Genomic DNA, 10,082 nt, shown 5'->3' with positions numbered 1-10,082 from the left:
TGGAGCAACAAATGGATGTTTCTTTCTTTCTCACTCTCTCTTGCTCTTCCTCTCTCTCTCTCTCTCATCAATAAAAGATTTTTAAAGAAAATACAAAAAGCAGGAACTCTTACCATTTGCAAGCATGGATGGACCTGGAGGGTATTGTGCTAAGTGAAATAAGCCAGTCAGAGAAAGATAAGTATCACATGATCTCAATCATATGTGGAATCTAATGAACAAAATAAACTGATGAGCAAAATAGATCCAGAGACATAGAAGCATGGAGCAAACTGATGAATTTCAGAGGGAAGATGGGGGTGGGGAGGTAGGTGGGGGGGAAATTAACCATGAAACTTATATGCATATATGCATAACCCATGGACACAAACAACAGTGTGGTGAAGGCCTGGGAAGAAAGGGTGCCAGGTGGAGGGAGTCAATGGAGGAAAAAAACAAAGGAGACATCTGTAATACTATTAACAATAAAGATAAATTTTTAAAAAAGAAAATACAATTTGCACAATTCAAACTGTGGGGCACTCTACAAGACAAATCACCCAGTTTCTTCAAAAGACTGCAAAATAAAAAGATTCTTAATACATATTAAAAATTGTAATAACCAAGCCAGTGTGGCTCACTGCTTGAGCACTGACCTATGAATCAGGAAGTCATGGTCCAATTCCCAGTCAGGGTACATGCCCAGGTTTGGGGCTCGGTCCCTAGTGAGGAGCATAGCATGCAGGAGGCAACCAATCGATGATTCTCTCATCATTGATGTTTCTATCTCACTCTCACTCTTCCTCCCTCTCTGAAGTCAATAAAAATATATTGGAAGGGATGCAAAATATATATGAAACTTGGATTCTGACTTGAATATACAAACTAGAAAAATTAGAAAAGAATTGAGAATATTTGAACATTGTGCTGAATGGATATTTGATATTAAGGACTTTTTATTCTTTATGCATGATGATGGTATTGTACTTATGTTTTTGTTGTAGGTGTTGATCTCATAAATAAATAGCAAAGTGATTAAAAGAAAAAATAAAAGAATGCAGGACTAGGTAAAGATTTATTGGTGAAGGCACAGAAAGCACAAACTATAAAAGGAAAATAAATTGAACTTCATCGAAACCTAAAAGTACTATTCATCAAAAGATAATATCAAGAAAATATATAAGTAGCAGATTTGGAGAAATATGTGCCACAACTTTATCTGGATGGATAAATAGACAAACAGATAGGTATAGGACAATACCTATATCTTGTATCTGGAATATATAAGACTTCCTATACCTCAATAATAATGACAAGCAATCCAATAATAATAATAATAAAAAACACAGATAAAATAGCTCTGGCCGGTGTGGCTCAGTTGGTTGGAGCGTTAGCCCATACATGGAAGGGTCACGGGTTCAATTCCAGGTCAGAGCACATACCCAGATTGCAGTTTTGATGCCCAGTCATGGCGAATATAGGAGGCAACCAACCAATCAATGTTTCTCTCTCACATCAATATTTTTTTCTCTCTCTCTCCCCCTCTCCCTGTCTCTCTATAAAATCAATTTTTTTTATAAAAAGCTATGTTCTTAAAAAAAATAAGATGAAAAATACTATATTTTGGAGAGAATGTTGAATAACCAGAAGTATCATACATTGCTGGTGGGAGTGTTTTAATGGAACAACCACTTTTGGAGAACTATTTGGCATTTTTTAAAAAGTTAAATATACCATGATCCTATAATTCCATGCCTAGATATTTACTCAAGAGAAATAAAAGTATATGTCCACACACAAAAAAAAAAACTTATACAAGAATATTTACAGTAGCTTTATTCATACTAGTAAAAAAAACTGAAAACAGCCCAGATGTCCATTAACCAACTGACAAATCCATACAATAAAATATTACTCAAAAATAAAATACTACTCAAAAAATAAAACTACTACCAGTATTTTTACTGATACAAACAACAACATGGATGGATTTCAAAAATAATACTGAGAGGAAGAAGCCAGGAGTAAAAAAGTACAGTATATGATCCCATTGATATGAATTCTAGAATAGTCAAAAATAACCAGTAGCAATAGCAATCAGATCAATGATTGCTTCTCCATGCAGGGAACTGGCTGAGAAGGGGCACAAAGAGAAGAAATGATAAAAATATGAGGCATCTTAATTTGCAAAGGTCAAGCTGACTGAATGATCCACTTAAGTTCTGAAGATCTTTTTTTTTTCTTTTTTTTCTTTTTAAATATATTTTATTGATTTTTCACAGAGAGGAAGGGAGAGAGATAGAAAGTCAGAAACATCGATGAGAGAGAAACATCGATCAGCTGCCTCCCGCACATCTCCCACTGGGGATGTGCCCGCAACCCAGGTACACGCCCCTGACCAGAATCGAACCTGGGACCCTTCAGTCCGCAGGCCGACGCGCTATCCACTGAGCCAAACCGGTTTCGGCCTGAAGATCTTAATGTATGTAAATTCTGAGTCACTAAAAATATTCTAAACTTAAAAGGATTCTTATCTATATAATTTTACATGTACACACATACATATTTTTTAACAGATGAAATTATGATATCTGGGGCTTTCTTCAAATAACCTAGTGTTAAGGGTAAATATATATGAGACGAGTTTGACCATGAGTTGATAGTTATCTAACCTGGGTGATGAGTATATGGAGGCCCATTATACTTTTTATTCTTCCTACTTTTGCTTATGTTTAAAATTTTGCATGATAAAGAGCTAGAGAGAAAGAAAAGGGAGGGAGGAAAAGAAGAAAGGAGGGAAAGAGAAAGGGACAAAGTGTACAGCCCTGAGGACATCTCTGGATAACAACTTGGCTCAGCCACAGATATTCTTGTGATGACCCTGGGTTATCAGAAAAGGTCAGGTGGAACTGGGTATGCTGTTGTTGTTTTTTTTGCAACAGATATTAATGTCCTTCTTTTGAGGTCACTTATCAAACAAAATAGAAAAAAAAAACAGACAGCCACAGGAGCAGCAGACTTCCAATGATCTAGAAAGTTTCCTAGTGTGGAACTGAGCTCAGCCTGAGAACACCACCTAAATGAAGTGTCAATGCATTAGCATCATGGAGTGTGTGACCTGCCACAGGAAGCTCAGATCAGCTGGGTTGGAAGAGGCTCCCTACCCTGGAGCTGCAACAGGTTTGGCCCAGGAGCAAGGCGCTGCCTGCCCAGCCTGGACATAGAACTCTCCATATGGTAAGCTCATCTCAGTGGAACAACTGGGTTCAGCTTATGTTTCCTCAAAGATCTTATAAGATGAACTGCTGCTCTCCTGCAGCTATTAAAAAAAAAAAAAAAAAAAAAAAAAGCCTCATTTCCGATGGAAAACAGACCCATCAGGACTGACTTATTTTCCTCAGACCTGGTTGCATTTAGCTCAAACATTTGGTCACTATGGATGAAGTTGACTGTGTTCCAGGTCTGTCTCTTGGCTCAAGCTGCCTTGTGGTGCTCCATGTGTTATTCAGGGATTGACCCTCATACTGGAGAGGCCAAACCAGGCTTCAATTTGTAAGCACCTAGAGGACAGGCCAGTCTGTTTAAGCAGTTTACTCAGCAGTCACAGCAGGTTAGGCAGGTAAAGGTCTGATGAATGATGGAAATTTTGGAGTTTCAGGGCCAGTTCTCAGCCCAGTATTTTTCTGATCTAAGCAGCTATTTTTAAAGACTACTCCATGGCACCTTTCTGGTAAACCTCATGACAGGTCTGAAGAGAGGAGATCAAAAGCCTCACAAGGATGGATAATGTGTCTGTCACCTAGAAACCCTCGCACTCTGCAGAGGGCCTGGTACACAGTAAGTGCTCAGTAGATGCTCAATTGATGAATGAATGAATAGGTGGGTGGGATGAATGAGTAGCAGCAAAAGTTACAGCATCTCCACAAACCATTGGTGGTTTTCAAACTTGTGGCCATAAAAATCAGCTGGGAGAAACCAAGATGGTAGCATAGGTAAACACCTGAAATTGCTGCCTCACACACAACTTCAAAAATACAACTAAAAGACAAAACGGACATCATCCAGAACCACAGGAAGGCTGGCTGAGTGGAAATTCTACAACTAGAAGGAAAGAGAAAAACACACTGAGACTCAGAGGAGGCGCGGAAGTAAAGTGCAGAGGTACGGAGGCTCACGCAGAAAGGGCTGGCAACTGAGGACGCGGTTGTCTTTTTCAATCGGGAGGGAGTCACAAGCTCCCAACTGCTCTGAACTCCAGTTCTGGGCAAGTCTCTGGGGGCCCAGACTCATATGGGGAGAAACTGGACTGTCTGGCATCAGGCAGAACTCGAGGGCAGCTTTCTCTCAGAGGTGCTTGCAGCGATTACCCCGGGACACTGAGACCCGGGGCCTCTTAGGGCAGGGCTGAGGATCAGCCATAGCTATTTGCTCCACCCTGTTGATTCCCTGAGACCCCACCCCACCCAAGCTGTGCCCAGAGGCTTTTGTATATGAATGGCCTGGCCCTTTGCAATCTAAAATTACCTAACAAACTGCAGCTGGGTCAGAGGGACCCAGAACATCTAAAAGAAGGCCCAAGGCCCCACAGCAGCTTGCATTGCTTCACAGCTGGGCCTCATCTGGGCACCTCCAAACCCCAAACAAAGAAGAGGAATCTGCAGATCTCTCGGTAGCTCCTGCTGGGTAACCTCAGGCAGAGGCTAAATTAGCACCTCCTTAGAGATCCAAGAGCCAGTGTACCCAGTGGTCAGAGTGGGACCATCCAAACTACAACTCCTCAGATCCATAAGGGACATACTCAGGGGGCAGACTCAGTGAGCACCAAAGCCCCACTGAAGCAAGTCTTGCCCCAGAAGAGTGTCTTCAGCACAGAAGTTCTCCCACTGTAGACACAGCTGATTCTCCCAGCCAATTGGCCTGGAGGTCAATTCCTCCCAGTGATACCTACAACAATCAAGGCTTAACTACAACAAGACTGTGCACAAAGCCCACAAAGGGGTGCACCAAGAGTGTCCACCACAGGTAATTGGGGAGGCTGAGCCACTGGGCTCTATAAGACACCTAGCACACAAAGCCACTCTATCAACACAGGGAAGCAGCCAAAATGCGGAGACAAAGAAACAGGTCACAAACGACAGAAATGGAGGAAAGCAAACTACTGGATATAGAGTTTAAAACCATGGTTATAAGGTTTTTCAAGAATTTTCTAGAAATCACCGATAAATTTAGTGAGAACCTTGATAAATCTAGTGAGACCCTCGAGGATATGAAAAAGGACCAACTAGAAATTAAGCATACACTGACTGAAATAAAGGATATTATGCAGAGTTCCAACAGCAGACTAGAGGATCCCAAGAATCAAGTCAAAGATTTGAAATACAAAGAAGCAAAAAACACCCAACCAGAAAAACAAAAAGAAAAAAGAATCCAAAAATATGGAGATAGTGTAAGGAGCCTCTGGGACAACTTTGAGCATACCAACATTCGAATTATGGGGGTACCAGAAGAAGAGAGCAAGATATTGAAAACCTATTTGAAGAAATAATGACAGAAAACTTCCCCTACCTGGTGAAAGAAATAGACTTACAAGTCCAGGAAGTGCAGAGAACCCCAAACAAAAGGAATCCAAAGAGGACCACACCAAGACACATCATCATTAAAATGCCAAGAGCAAAAGACAAAGAGAGAATCTTAAAGCAGCAAGAGAAAAACAGTTAGTTACCTATAAGGGAGTACCTATAAGATTGTCAGCTGATTTCTCAATAGAAACTATGCAGGCCAGAAGGGAGTGGCAAGAAATATTCAAAGTGATGAATAGCAAGAACCTACAACCAAGATTACTTTACCCAGCAAAGCTATCATTCAAAATTGAAGGTCAGATTAAAGAGCTTCACAGATATGAAAAATCTAAAGGAGTTCATCACCACCAAACTAGTATTATATGAAATGCTGAAGGGTATCTTTTAAGAAGAGGAAGAAGAAAACGGTAAAGATAAAAATTATGAACAACAAATACGTATCTATCAACAATTGAATCTAAAAATCAAGTGAATAATCTGATGAACAGAATAAACTGGTGAATATAATAGAATCAGGGGCATAGAACCGGGGGTGGGCTGACAATTCTCGGGGGAAAGGGGCGTGGGGGGTGTGGGAAGAGACTGGAAATAAATCGTACACCTATGGATAAGGACAGTGTGTGTGTGTGTGGGGGGGGGGGTGGGGGGGGGTAAGGGCAGAGGGTGGGGTGGGAACCGGGTGGAGGGGAGCTATGGGGGGAAAAAGAGGAACGACTGTAATAATCTGAACAATAAAGATTTAATTTTAAAAAAAAATCAGCTGGGCTCTAGCTGGTTTGGCTCAGTGGATAGAGCATAGGCCTGTGGACTGAAAGGTTACAGGTTGAATTCCGGTCAAGGGCACATGCCCTGGTTCTGAGCTTGATCTCCAGTGGGGGGCATGCAGGAGGCAGCCCATCAGTGAGTCTCCCTCATTGATGTTTCTATCTCTTGGTACCTCTCCCTTCCTCTCTGAAAGCAATACAAATTTAAAAATTTAAAATAAAATCAGCTGGAATAGTTAAAATGCGGATATCTCAGCTGTCACACCCCGACCCCAAATTCTGGGGAGGAAACCTACAACTGGCACTTTTACAAATCTTCCCAAATAATTCTGTTACCCATAATCACTAGCTCACACTTTGAGAAATACTGTGTCCTATTTCCTCGGAGTCTCCAGAAGTGATCTGCTACCCAGAGGACATTTTTTCCTTGCAGTGGTTCTCAACCTTCCTAATGCCGTGATCCTTTAATACAGTCCTTATGTTGTGGTGACCCCCAACCATAAATTTACTTTCGTTGCTACTTCATAACTGTAATTTTGCTACTGTTATGAATCGTAATGTAAATATCTGATATGCAGGATGTCTTTTCATTGTTCGCGACCCACAGGTTGAGAACCGCTGAGAGTCTGCTCTGCTTTTTTTAATTCCAAGGGAGACTGAGGAACTGGCACTGGCAAATACTTGGTATCTTTTAATAGTGCTACTATAATCAGAAAACCTTTTGAATAAAAACTCTTTCCTAATAACCCATCCATTTTCTTAATCATAGTTTTATCCTCCATAAGTGTTAACTTAGAACTGCCCTGGAAAAAACATCAGCTCATTTCACAGAGAAATACTCTATTCCAGTACTTTGTACTAGTCAATGACTAACCCTGCTGCTTTCAAACTTTTCATATTTGGGACATTTATTCTCTGAATTCTAAAAGGTGACAGGAAGCCTTCTCACCCACATGAGCAAGCTCCTCCTCCATGGCAAGCCTGGGCTCTCTTCCAAAGTAGGGGTATCTGAGACAGAGGCAAGCTTCATCTCAAGATGCTTAAATCTTTGAGCTCCGATGCTTGTTCAAACTTCTTTTTGCTGTTAAGCATGTTAAGAAATTCTAATCCCAGAGGGAGTATTATTGTCCATATTAAAGACTGAATTTTCATTCATTCAATTCACATTAGTTTCTCTGACACTCAGATCCAGCAAGGGAAAAATGGCTGGGTTTTGAGCCAATTCTTTGAGCAAAGAAAGGTAATTCAAATCCCAAAAGTATTACACAATATAATACCCAATCCTGGAAACATCTGAAGCCTCTTTTTAGTTACCCAGAAATGACAGGGGAAACTATTGACTCCAGGAAGGCTGGCGGATTGGTGCAGCTGCGGGATCCAAGAATGCATTTTTCTTATGTCTTCCTCCCTAGTCCTTTCCTGCCAGCAACCATGTGACTACAGAATTACTGCTAGTCATCTATTTTTTTAATCATGTGATTTTCTTCAAAAGACAAGGACAATTGTTGTTTCCCCAAAAAAGGCACATGACGGTTACATGAGATTCCATACAGCTGGTAAATGCTTCCAGCCATCTAGGGTTTTGAAAATTATTCATGCTTATAATAAAATACCAATTAAGACAGAAAAAGGGAGTTGTAAGGGAGCTGGAACCTTAAAGATAATAGTAATTTAAAATATAGACCTCAGAACTTTTGAGATCTCATGAGACACATTTACAAGAATAAATGAAATTTTCTAGTCAGGGTACATTTTATCACAACTTCATAAGAATTTCTAAACAAAATTGCCTGACTTAAGACAATGTCTCCTTTTTACCAAGTCATTGTTTTGGTAGGTGTGGTGACTTGAACTAGGAAAAAAAAAATTGTCTTGTGAAGGAGAATAATTACTTCCTTTCAAAATAATATTTAATTTAAAAAATTTGAATATTTCAAATTAATTTCAAAATAATGTTTAAAACCAGAATGCAAAATCCATATATTTTATCCAATCCCATTTGGAAACAACCCAATGACACAACATTAAAGAAGTTACAGATGACAAAGTTTATGTCTTTCTCAGATTAATATTCTGTGAAGGCAAATCAGCAACTACGTAAGGATTCCAACTGCCTTTTTTTAAAAACTGCCCCCCCCCCCTCCTTTTTTTAAAACTTTTTACAGATTGGCACAACCTGTTTCTATAGACATGCAACCCTTCAGGAGGTAAGCTAATAAACTGGCATTTCAGTCTTGTTAATTTGGGAGATAGGAGCTAAGTCAAAGGAGCTGTTCTGGCCTCTGAGCCCAGAGGAGCTATATGGAAAGAGGATTATGCGGCCTATGGGGATGGCTGGCTAGAAGGAAAGCCAATAATTCCTTTTAGGCATTTCATCACTGGCCATATCCCCTCTTGCCTTTGAACTTTCCTTGGTTGAAGAAACAGAAGAGCAGCTCCAGACTTGTCAAAATACCTTGGACTTCTTGGTGCTATTAATTTGTTGGAATGTTGGCAGGCGCAGACTGGCTCACCAAAGAGGAATGCCTTTGGCTGTGTCCAGTGGTCAAGGGCACTAGCCAGTTGCTTTATGGGAGTTTGGTGATGACCCAAATTAGTCAGGCCTGGCTCTGAACTTCTTAAGTAGGATGGCCATAGGGTTGCCTTGGGAGGACTATTGAGAATTATTTGACTACATGCCTGTATTTGGAAAAGGAGGCCTGAAACTCATCAAGTCCATATGTGCAAATAACTACTTTGATACAAGGGCCTGGTGCAAGTTTGAAGGATAGAGGAAGGTTTTGAGCTGTACCTTTTTGATAAGGAAAGGAGAAGAAAGGCATTCCAGACAAATAAAACTTCCAGCACGTGAAAAGGCTGGAATCATAAAAGTGTGTGATGTAAGGTGGAGGAGACAAGAATGCAATGGAAGGTTGGGAAGGATCTTGTATGCCACAGATAAAACTTTAATCTATGTTATTTAGACACCAGGCTAACATTTCTTTAGAAGAATAACCCCCCAGAAAGAGATAGCTTCTTCCAGAGGGGCTCAAGTTCTATTACCCACTGGGGGCTCTTGGTATGTCCACTGAGAGGTGAGGGATCTACTAGTAAGAAGTAATTAACTGAAAAGTAGACATTTGCCGGTAGGGTGAACATCTACTTAATCACTCAAACCCAAACACTTCAGAGTGACAAGAGCATCTATTAATAAATATGCTGGACACAATTTGTCCAAGTCTCTCTTGGACACAACAAAATGTAAAGGGTACTAGGCATTGCAATAGGGTTTTAACTCAGGTCATTAATCCCCCCAATAACTCCATTAATTCAGTGTATTTCCATTGGACAAATCATGAGGAGTATGGAAAGTAGAACTGGCATCCTTTTGCATTCCTTTTCATACTCCAGAATCTTCCTCTTCCACACTCATGTTTTTTTTTTGTTTTTTTTTAAATATATTTTATTGATTTTTTACAGAGAAGAAGGGAGAGGGATAGAGAGTTAGAAACATCGATGAGACAGAAACATCGATCAGCTGCCTCCTGCACATCTCCCACTGGGGATGTGCCCGCAACCCAGGTACATGCCCTTGACCGGAATCGAACCCGGGACCCTTCAGTCCACAGGCCAACGCTCTGTCCACTGAGCCAAACCGGTTCCGGCTACACTCATGTTTAAAAAACCCTCTGATCATGCTCAGGGCATCCAGCTACTTGACCGTATACCGTTCCCAGTCACACCTACCTGCAACCTGCCTCCTAATTCTCCCCAAATTAAG

Source organism: Myotis nattereri (assembly GCF_964212035.1).
Source record: "Myotis nattereri genome assembly, chromosome: 2".
NCBI lineage: Eukaryota > Metazoa > Chordata > Mammalia > Chiroptera > Vespertilionidae > Myotis > Myotis nattereri.
This window is presented reverse-complemented; position numbering follows the sequence as displayed.